The sequence below is a fragment of the Lissotriton vulgaris genome, chromosome 2_2 (genome assembly GCF_964263255.1).
Source record: "Lissotriton vulgaris chromosome 2_2, aLisVul1.2, whole genome shotgun sequence".
In the NCBI taxonomy this organism is placed as follows: Eukaryota; Metazoa; Chordata; class Amphibia; order Caudata; family Salamandridae; genus Lissotriton; species Lissotriton vulgaris.
Window position 1 is genome coordinate 77950800 of NC_141688.1, and position 12405 is coordinate 77963204.

The following is a 12405-nucleotide window of genomic DNA, read 5'->3' on the forward strand; positions in this document are numbered from 1 at the left end:
ATTTGTGAGGAAAAGCATAAAAAAGGCATTCCAACTGAAGTTTGATAGTTTGTGCGGGTTCCCAAAAATGTTCATCACTTCCTCTACCTGTCAAAGCCATTACATATGAAAAACATGTCCTTTTCACACCCACAATAGAGAATTTACAATTTAACTTCTGCCGGGGATAGATATTACAGAAAGATTGCAACGGTGTGAGGGAGGGATGTGCCTTTTCGAAGAGCGAGACATAAAAGACATGATAAACCAGCAGGGATGACGTTAATGGTAGCTCATAAGCTACCTTTAAATTTGCATTTTGGATGAGAAAAGGTGATATTAAGCGGGCCTTAAACTGACGTGGAGCTTGGAAGATTAAATTTTGAGTTGATAATCACACCAAATTATTTGAGCCCAATGTTGGAGGATTGACTATTTTAATTAGCGTTTCACTTATAGGAAAGTTGTGAATCTTGCAAATTTCATTGAAGCTGGCCTAAGTATTGGTGGATTAACCTCCATCTTTCATGTGCTGCTGGACACGAAGGTACTGAATAAGATTTCTGGACAAGTTTGTGTCTGCACCAATCAGAAAAAAAAAACGGGATTACCCCATAGAGGCATGCCTTGCATCATTGTTACACATCATGAGCGGTACACAATTTAACCAATCTCCAAGGAAATGAAAGAAATGCCTGGGGATGTAATGCTCGAGGGACTGGTAACTTCTTCTGACTGGCCATCTATTTGAGGACGCCAGCTCTGGCAGGGAGCTTCACTGCAATACCAAGAAGTACGCAAAAGGGCTTCCAAAATGGGACGTAAATTGGGTATCATGATCAGAGACAATACTAAGGGGAAGCCCATGGAGCTGAACTCCATGCTAGCTGAGATGGTGATAGAGTACTTTTGATTGCATTTAGTGTGCCATTTTAGTCAGATTTTCAACTACAACCTACAGTGTGTTGTAACCTCGGAGAGATCGTAGTTCTACAATAAAATCCATACAAATGTGCTTCCAAGGTTTTTATGGTGTAGGCATAGGATGAAATAGGCCACATGGTTAATGGATATCCGATTTGCCTTTTGCACAAATTATGCATGAATATCGGTAAGCTTTTACTTCGATTGTTAAAAGCTCTCACCAAAATGTAAGTCTGATTATATCGAAGGTCTTGGTGATGCCAGGATGTGCTGCTAGTGGGCCTTCATGGTACCAAGTCAGAATCTGCTCCTGCACGTTTTTTGGAAGTAACAAACCAAATGTTCCTTCATAAGGTAACCCATCCTTGAATATTTTTATCACTCCAACTCTCAAGTGTTGATATCCTATTATTGGTTTTGGTGTACTGTTCACTATTTAATCTAGACAAGTAATCTGCTTTTCAAATACTAGCTTCTGGTCAGTATGGGATGGTAAAAGTGAATTCTGTTTAAAAGGGAAATCTCTACTTGACCTTTTGTAGCTCCTCTTTCCTGGTGAGGCCTCAGATTTGGACTCTTACATTTTTGCAAATTACCTTAAATTCCTTCAGGTTGTAGGGTTCCAAACTTTCCTCCTCAAAAGTCACTTCTAGGGATGCAACGGATGATGCTCTTGATTCAGACATGATGTAGTAGGAAGTTTACGCTCAACCAAAATGGAAAGACAAAAATAGACCAAAAGAAAAACAGTATGTGGTACGTAGTGGTAAGTGAAATGGGAGTAGTGTACACCAATCACTGTAGGTCAAATGCAAGTCCTATCCTCACCGCTGACAACCAATGTTGGAAATGGGGGTCTCTAGTTTGCAAAGGGATGCACCTTGTTCAAGTAGCGACCTTTCCATCTGGTCAGGGTAAGGGTATTACACTACTAAAATAACTCTTGGTAGCTTGGCACAAGCATTTCTGCTAATCTCAGAGGCCTTGTGTAAAGCATTTGCACATAACTCCGTAACACAGTGAAAATACGACAATAGGACACCCCACCAGGTTTAGAAAAATAGCCAATATTTATCGCATAAAAACCAGACATACAGTAATCAAAATTCAAATATTGCAAAAACTAGCTTAAAATACAGTTCCTTGAAGTGAATAGCTCCGTCTGGGACTATCACAGCGTCATGAACAAACAGTCCAGGCAGACCATGGCGTTGCAGGCCAGTTATGGTGTCGGGAAGACCCGCAAACCTGGAAATGAAAGGCCTCAAGGACTTTGCGATGAGCTCCAAAGAGGTAGCGTCAGCAGGCTTCAGTCACGGAGGTCGGTGCAGGAATTGTCAGGCCTCTGAAGTCACATGCGTTGCTCATCGAACACTGAGTTTGAAGTCAGGAGTGCCGGCAGGGCTTCGGTGTGTAGTGAAGTTATGCAGCGTGTGGTGCCCTCAAGTCACGGTGCAGGCAGCGGCTCTGTGATGGCATCGGTGAGACCAGGGCTGCAGTGCGAAGTTGAGTGGTGCTCACTGCGGTGCTGGCAGGTCACTGTGCATGCAGCATTATTGCTGAAGCCTCGTAGTCAGTAGTTGATATGGAATCAATGGCCCTGGCTGGCCAAGGCTGCAGTGTGGGATGGGGCGGTGCATAGAGTATCTTACGAGCGGTGCCCCCAAGACAGTGCAGGCAGAAGAGTCAATACCTGGCGTGGAGCTGCATCAGCAGGGATACCAGGGAAGCAATGTGATGTAAAGTTTGCGCCCTCTGGTCATGGTGCAAGCAGAGGCTCGGTGGTGGCATTGGTGAGACCAGGGTTGCGGTGCAAAGCGGGTTGGTGCTCTCTGCGGTGCTAACAGGTCACAGAGCCAGCAGTGGAGTTGTTGACAGCAATGGGTTACCAGTGCTGTTGACAGGTGAACCAAAGTCCTGGATATTCATGAGACTTCTTGAAGAGGTGGCAAGCACTACCTCAAGATCTTGAAGAAACCCAGGAAATAAGTTGTAGAAATTTCAGTCCAGTCATTTCACTGCCCAAGACAGAAGCAGCAACTGCAGGACAAACCCAACAAAGCAACATCCAGCAAAGGGACTGTACTCCTGGCAGCTCTTCATGGCAGGGCCCTTAGTCCAAAAGTGCTCTAAAGTTCTGGAGCCAGGGCCCCAATATTTATACTACTTTTCCCTTTGAAGGTTTAGGTAGCAAGTCTCTGTTGCTCACTAGAGACCAGTTCTTTCCTCTCTATTCCAGCTTCTCTACAGGAGGTGGAGACGGCATTGTGCAGCACAGACCCAGCCTATTTAGGTTCTATTGTAAACTACTCCCACCACTGTAAATGCAGAAAAGGTCTATTCAGCCTGGCTAGGAGTCACTCAGGAAAAGCAGGACACGCCTCAAACCCCCCCTTGTGACTGTCTAGTGTGAATGCACATCCCCAGCTCCCGTCACTCCAAACACAGATGGTGAATACGCAAACAGGCAGAGGTAAACCAATTTTATTAAAAGATAAAAGATATTAACTACTGAGCTCAGGCAACCAAAACTCAGTTTCTCCATCTTTTACCAATTGAAAGTTACACTTTTAATACAATTCAAGGTAGCTTCATTGATCACCTATAAGAAAGGAAGCCTTTTGATAGTGAAATACTGTGCATTTCATTTTTCCCTATCGGAACATGAAACACTACTACATGTCCTACCTTTTTTACATGCACTACATCTTGCCAATGGGGCTAACTTGGGCCTACATTATGGGAGATTTACATATTAGAAAATCAAGGTTAGGGCCTGGCAAGTGGGTGTACTTGCCAGGTTGACTTGGCAGGAAAACCTGCACACAGACACTGCAGTGGCAGGTCTGAGGCACCTTTGAAAGGCTACTTGTGTGGGTGGCACAACCAGTGCTAAAGGCCCATTAGTAACATTCGACTTGCAGGCCCTGGGCGCGCACACACACGGCACTGTACTAGGGACTTATTGTAAATCAAATATACCAATCATGGAAAAACAATGCAAACAATTTACAGTTGGAGCACTTTAGCACTGAATAATAGTGAAAAAGTGTGCAGAGACACTAAACGAGCAAAAACAAAGTCCAGCATACCATCAAAACAGGAGGTCAAAAAGCTAAGATACCGGTGGAAACACTCCATAAAATATCCGGTCTAATAGCCCCTATGGACCAATGTAAATTTTTATTCAATACATTCTTGTACACCAGTAACGCACATCTTCACTGCATATTATTTGGAGCACCTGTAATGTGATGATACGATATACTAAATTATCTGTTTAAATTGTACTGATTGATTCGGAATTGTAATTCTTTGCCTAGGAGATGTAGGCCTGCAACCTCTCCCGTTGACCCATTGTTCTGTTGCTGCAGCCTCTGGTGTGCAGGCAAATTACTAGGGCAGGACAAGCCAGAGTCAGGCCATGTGTCTTGCTTGGCTCTTCGAGTTCATACATTAGTTGAGTCATGAAAATGTTTGGGATGCATATCATCCAACAAACCGTGGAAAAATGAGGCAATCTCTTCAAAATAAATTTGTAAAAAAGTGTTCTTTCTGCAAAATGTTTTACCTTAGTACATCGGATTATATCACTGCATGAAGAGGGAAATAGAGATCGGTTTTAGAAACATTCATGGCCTGCTCCCAAACGACGACACCATTAGTACAGTAGGAGGCAAGCCAGTACTCACGTAAACAAATGTGGCCTAGATTCTGATTTAGGATGGAGCAATGTTAGACACCTGGAACTCAAAATATTTGCCTATGAACACACAAGTTGGACAAGAAGGGAAGTTGGTATTTATTCCAGGTTATCTGGTTCCATATTTTGAAATGCAGCCACTAGATGGATATGTCTGTCGCTTTCTCTCTCGTTAACCTCATAGATGCTAGTAAACATCCCTCCCCAGTGCTGCGCTGTCCATTGGAACCAGTGCTGAACGGACGTCCAATGGTCGTGCGCAGCACTGGGGAGGTAGTGCTGCCGTCGGCCAACGCACCGACGCAGCACTTAAGGGGTTAACACCGTAGGTCACTGACTTGTTTTTAAGTCGAGCCTACATGCACGCTTCACGTTCTATGGTTTCTAAAAAAAACAAAAAAACACATTCTGAAAAGGTGATTTTAGCCAGCCCACTACTTACCATTCATTCGCGTCATTAACTCTACTTTGATGCCATGCAAACACAAGGAGATGGACGGAGAGCTGAAACATTACACACACTCACCACCAGTCGCAGATGTGGGTTGAATCCATCATCGTTCTGTAGTTCACTTCGCCACCTCAGTTCAGACTCACCCATATGCAAATCAGTCTTGACCCTGTTCCTCATGAGAACAATCCAGCCCAAACTGCCAAGCCAGGTCTTCCCTGTACCGGAAACAAGCATCCTGGGACTGTTCCGGGGTAACACGCCTCATCATCCAGGCTAGCTTGAATCCAGTGGCAAAGTGAGCAAGGGACCCAAGTTTGGGCACGGACCAAGTACAGACTGATTTATCCTAATTATTGTCCATCCACTGCTTGCACTGTGATTGAGGCACCATGTCCCCTTTTTCTTTTGGCATTTTTATAAAGGGCTAGCTCAACCAGACCTGAAGGTACTGGAGCGTTTCACAAGAGCACCAGCTACATTACACAAGATCACATTCGTTTTTTGGGAGGGATGGGGAGATTAAGGGATTTGCACAGAATCACCGGATATTGAGGAGACAGACTAGAAACTGGTTCTTAGCAGAAGCCTTGCCTCTGCCAGAGGAGTGCTTGCTATATCTGCAGACCACAGAGGTCTAATGACAAGCATTTCAGGTTTTCCCTTTTTCTAGACAACCAAATCGAGCCTATGGAGGTCAAGTGGGACATCAAACTATTTAATTATCCAAATGGAGGCGCCGCAAGACTCACAATAGACCTCAGTTGGTCCTCCATGTTCTGCAGGAGTACTATAGGTAAGGGTTGTTTTAATATTTTAATTCAAATACTAGATCCCTTGAAGAAGCAGTGTACGGCTCAGTATAGCTGTACTCTTCCATATAAATAACACCATCTCTTGTAGAGTTGTTACGGCAGACTGCATAATGGAGAATATAGAAAAGTCAACCAAATGCACGGGTCAGCTATGCTGATAAAATCAAACATACTGCATCTTCATCTTACCACCACAGTGATCTGAGCACATGAAAATACAGATGCAAGGTGCACTGGCTCGCCTCTCTGCACTAGGCCATGCTAAGAGAAAGGAAACAAGCATCTGCAAAGACAATAGGTTTTATCTATGCAAGAGCTACTGCTGTGTAAATGTGTTTTAGGTATGTTTCACAGCTAAACAAAACTTTGACAAGGGTAATCGCTCTTGCATAGGGAAGCTTGTTCATTCTTGGCTCAGAGAGACCAACTGCCACAAACAGCAGACATCTCAGGGAACCCCAAATCTAATTATCAAAGCAAGATTGCATTTGGGTGTGTCACACCCCAAACAAGCCCCTTAAAGGTACACTATTGGTCAGTGTTTGCAGGAAAGTCTGGTGCTAGCAGCAAAGACAGTGGCGGGCCATGGTTTCATGAAAATGTTTTGGGACTAACATTTATTTTAAATGAAATTAAAAGTAGACTTTTGTCCATGTATAGGCAGTTTTTCGTTATGAAAGCTTTATTATATGGAATTTACATTTCAAAGAAAAGCATTCTTAAATCGTATGATGAAACCGTAGATTAAATCAATCAACAAAATTTGCCATTATCGCAACAGACATTCAAGTTAAGTTTAGATTTGTCTGTACTTGATCACAAACCTGCTAAAATATAGATTTATTTTTTCAGGGTTTGTCAGAGAGAAAGCAAAGTAGCTCATTCAGCCTAAATTAGGATTTACTGACCTGATCATTCAGTGTATTGTAAATACACATACCCAACATGTTGTGCAGGGACAGCATCACTTACAAGCACTACAGGAGCTTAGCACTATTAAAGAAGCCTTTGCCAACAGCGTCAAAATCAGACAGACCAGCACATTCCATGGAGTACAGGAAAAGGTCTTTAGATGTCCAGGATTTTCTGAGTAATGTTTTGAGTTAGTGATTGGTTGCTTTTGGAAAGAAATAGTTTATCTGCATTGCTTTTAGTGCTGTGTTTGTCTCAACAAGTTGTTACTTAGTGCGTTCCGTCGCTGGTGTAAATATGGTCATCATTCTGTGTTTGTCAATTAAATATTAAATGCCAAAAATTACTACATGCACATAAATCATTAATGTAAGATTGCTAAAGGAAATCATTCTAGATAGTTATAAATATCCATGAATTTGCTTCTTTAGAGAGTTATCGTATTTAGGAAAAACAATTGGGGCGACAGTCTGTCCGATGAGTTCGCAAAATAGTTGTGGGAGTCGAGAATCTTTCTTCTTTTTGTTTTTTACTTATGCAACAATCCACGCCATAGATACTTTAAACAACCATGTAATACTGTGCAAGCTTGCAAAATACAGATACTTAAATTAAATACTTCGTCAATCTCAAGAAACTAATTAATCTTCTGCAACAAAATCGCCCACCAATTACAGTACCTGCGATCCTCAACCAGACACAGTCACAACGCGAATTCCCATCCTGGCTGATGAACAAATCCTGACCTTGCAGCATGCCATCACAACCGTCTAAATCACTGCCACCATAAAGACCATCCACTCATGGGCGCCACGTGACCCTTTCCCCCTCTATGTTGTCACCAAAGGACTACTAACCAATTAGTGAAGCACTCACACCCATCTTCACTGCTTTCATCAACTCCGCCACGTTGCTGGACACCTAGAAACAAGCCAGCATCATGCCCTATTCAAGAAACCATCTGCTGACCCAGCCACTCCAACTACAAAACCATCTCCCTCCTACCATACCTGGCAAAGGTCTTAGAGAAATTAATCAACAGATGTCACCTCTCTTTCCGTTTCCTTATGCTGCAAGCGCCTTGAGACCTCAAGCTGATAAGCTGCGCTATATAAGAAACTGACATTGACATTGACCTCAGCAACCACCAGGTCCTCAACACCACAATCGGACTTCTGGTGCAAAGACAGTACAGCAACAACTCATTGCGACCACAGAGGACACCCACATGACCCTTGACAGAGGAAACATGGCAGCTACAGTCTCCTGGACTTCTCTGCAGTATTTGATGTGGTCCCCCCCCCCCCCCCATACTCTTCAGGCACCTGCAGGAAATTGGCATGCAAGGACCTGCTCTCCACTGGATCTACTCCTTAATGAATAGTACACAGGCTGTCAGCCATGCACTTACTCCTCTGAAGCCTGCAAACGGATTTTCGGTTTGCCTCCAGGCTCATCTGTCTGCCCCATTCTCTTCTTCACATAAGGATTCCTCTGGCCAATGTAATTCGCATACACTTCAGCATTCTTGCTTACGCAGACGACACGCAACTTAGACTGTATTAAGGAACTATTAACTGGACAATCAACCAGTAAAATCCCATGCCTACTACATATTAAAACCAGGCTATTAAAACTTGGCTTGAATGATTACTGGTTACACCCTAGCATAATCGAGAAATGTACATGAAAAGGTAAAACCTCGTTATTGGGAACTTATCCTAGGAGCCAAGATATCTGTTGTTCTCGCAGAAAGTCTAACAGATTCACGCTTGTTATTTAAATGTGTATCTGATTGAACCTATTATGAACTTTTTATTTGATCCATCTGCACAAGCACAAAATTTAGATTAGGTACTTTGCCCTGGACTACTTTTAGTTGTTCCTGGAACAAAAAAGCAGTCAATTTAATCCAATGTATGTGCTATGGGTTGTAAGGTAACTGAAAATGATGAATCTTATTTTTTTGCACAGTTTATGCAAAGACGCTCACATTGGATAATCCCCTTTTGCAGTCTTTTTAGCTTCAGAGATTTTTCCAATGCCTTAGGTGTATGTAAAAGGAATACCAGAATCTGCATTGTGTTTGCAATTGCAAGCCATTTGTCATCGATATGGCATATTCGAACGAAAGCCCTAAAATGTAAATGTCATTGGATTATGGATTAAGGACCTTTAATTACTACAAGCCTCTATGTACTTTTTACATTAGTTGCACATAGAAATGTATTGGAAGTTTCATCTTTTGTGGGATTTTGATTTTATTCAAGAATTGCACAGAGGATTTACATTTTCAAGTTTAAGTTTTTATGAAAAATGCATTGCAAATGTTTTATGCTTCTCGTCTTTTTAAATGAATGTGCATGTTGTGTAAATGTTATCCTTGATGGCATAGATGAGCTGTAGAAATAGACATTGAATATATTTTAATTAAACTTTTTTTTTTTTTTAGGTACCATTAAATAGAATTAATTTGTCATAGTGGGACCAAACTTTGTTTTAGTCCTAAGTATATACTAAATAAGCGCTTATGTTGTATAATAACATTTCTCTTTTAAGCCGGTTCATTCGCATTTATTATGGAAGACCTGTAAATCCTTAAGTAATGTGTAAGGAATATTATTTTGTGTTAGCTATACGTCTCATATGTGCTTTTATGGCTAGATTGGCAAAATAAAGAACTTGATGACATCCACAGGATTGTTGACAGAGGAGACATGGGTCCTTCAACCTCCTAGACCTCTGCAGCATTTGAAGTTGTCTCACACCCCATACTTATTCAGGCCCCTGCACAAGATTGGCATCTAAGGACCTGCCCTCCACTGGATCTACTCCTTATGAATAGAAGACAAACTGCCAGTCAGGCACCTTATGCCTCAGAAGCTTGCAAACACATCTACGACGTGCCTCAAGGCTCATCTCTCTGCCCCATTCTTTTATACGCATACAGGATTCCTCCTGCCAATGCAATCCATGCAAACATCCTCTCTTATTCAGAGAACCTGCAACTCATACTCTCCCTCTTCGACAAGCCACCCCAATGCGAGAAACATCACCGCCTGCCTGACTGAAGGGGCTAACTGGATAAAAGTGCTATCAAGCTCAACAATGACAAGACAGAAGTAGTGATCTTGTGCAAAACACCACACCATGGGACCACAACTGGTGGCTGGCTGAACTCTGACCCACATCTCCACCAAAAACACATGCCAGGCACCTCGGAATAATTAATGACAAACTGGAGTTGACCGCACAAGTCAACACCACCACTGTACCCTGCTTCAAACCTAGCAGATGCTGAGGAAGATCTTTAAATGGCTGCCTGGCAACAATAGAAAAACTGTCCCTCATCCCCAGTCAACAGCAAGTTGGACTATGGGAACACTGGACCTGAATCACAGAGCAACTCACTAGAAGACTACAGATTAGCCAGAACTTGGCAGCCAGACTCATCCTCAATCTCCCACACAATCACATCACACCACAGTACACTACACTACACTACACCACACCACACCTTTGGGAACTACACTGGCTCCTGATACATAACTGTGCTCAATTCAAACTCCACACACAAGGCACTACACAACTTCACCTACCTGAACAGTCATGTCTCCTACCAACCACCTTTGCAGGTTTCCTACTTGCACACAACAATCAGTAGATTTATAGAGTGCTACTCGTCACCCATGAGGTTATCCAGGTGCTGGTAGGGTCCATTTGATTATCCAGGTCTTCAAGGATTTTCATAACTCTGGAAGAGATAGGGTGGTCATTAGATAAAAGGGTAACATGTTCCAAGTCTTCGCTGCTGGGTAGAAGAAGGCATGACTCCTGCATCTGCTGTGTCAGATGCAGGGGGTGGGGGTCAAAGAAAGGAACATAGAGCGGAGGTGTTTGGTGGGCTGACAGAAGTTTAGGCGGTGGCTCTGCAGTAAGGGTGGGCGTAAAATCCGTTTCGCGGGCGAATTTGCGGATTTTCCGCGATTCGCGAATCTCGCGAAATCGCGGTAAAATCAGCGAATCAGCGGGGACGAATTTTCAGCCAAGCAAGGGTTACAGCAGCAGGTGCAAAAGTTGAACCTAATTTCTTTGTAACCTTTTACAAAAGGGTTACAAACAAATTAACTTCAACTTGGACACCTGCTGCTAATTGCTTCCTGGCGCCTCGTTGCCTACTTGCAACTATTCTCGGACCCTGCTCTGACCCTTGAAGCAGGGTCAGAGAACAGTTACAAGTAGGCAACGAGGCACCTGTCCAAGGAATTAAACCTCATCAGGAAGCACTTACAGATATAAAAAACAGAAAGAAGGGAGAGGATGGCAAATACAGCCATTTTGAGTTGTCAGGTGGGGTTAAACTAAAAGAGACCTTTACAGCACAATTTTCATATGCATTTTGCTAAAAATAAAAAGCTGTATGTTCTGTAGGGCCTACTCAGGAATCTGGCCCTTCAGAGATCCGGCCTCTCTTTCTTTCTCTCGTTCTCGCTCTCGTTCTCTCTCTCTCTCTCCCTCTCTCTCTCTCTCTTTCTATCTATCTATCTATCTATCTATCTCTCTCTCTCTCCCTCTGCCATAAACGACTGCATGGGTAACTTTGCTATGCAAGCGGCTCGCGAAGACGCAAAAAGCCCTGCGAACACGCAAAAAACCCTGCTAATACGCAAAAAAACAAAATTCGCACAAATTCGCGAATTCGCAAAATTCGCCCATGCTTACTCTGCAGTTGGGTAGGGCTTTGTATGCATGGGTCAGGATCTTAAACTGGTATTTCTATTAAGGGCACCAGAGGAGTTTCCAGAGGTAAGGGGTGATATGGGCATGTCTAGGGAGATCCATGATAAGTGTGTGTTGTACTGTATGGAGTGTAGTCTGAGGTGGTGATCTGCGATCCCTGCATAGAAAACATTGCAGTAGTCCAGTCAGTTGGAGATAAGGGCCCAAGTGATAGTGCGCTCTGGGAAAGTCATTTGAATATCTTATGACGAATACGGAGGCTGCAGAAGCAGGAGGAGACTGAGTTGACTTGTCATTATAGTTAGCTAGTTATCAGGAATGATAGAGGTCCCTGGTGTGGTCAGTGGGGATAGGAGTAGGCGAGTTCTGAGGGCCGCCAGAAAGAGTCCCGCGGGGAGCTTATGTTTCTGAAAATCAGTACCCGTCTTTTTTGTGTTGTGCTTCAGGCAGTGGTCCTTCATCCAGTTGGCAACATCGGTCATGCAGTTGCGAAAGTTTGTCTTAGTGACTTCTTCGGAGAGGGAGAGGACGAGTTGTGTGTCATTGTTGGCTCAGGATAGGTTGTGGAGTCTGGGTTTTGGCGATGCTAGCCAGAGGTGTCAAATGTTGAATATTGTGGGGCTGAGTGAGGATCCTTGTGGTACTCCTTAGATGGTTTCTTTGTGTTTCAGAGGTGAAGGCTAACTTTTTGCCTTTTTCTGGTGAGAAAAGAGGTGATCCATCTGAGAGCAACGTTTTGGATTCCTACACTGTGCAGTCTTGTGATGTGTGTGGTGTGACACCACATCAAAGCTGCAGAGAGGTCTAAGGGGATCAAAGCCCCAGTCTCTCCTCAGTTGAGCAGCACTTGCATGTTGTCAGTAGCCGCGGTCAGAGCTTTC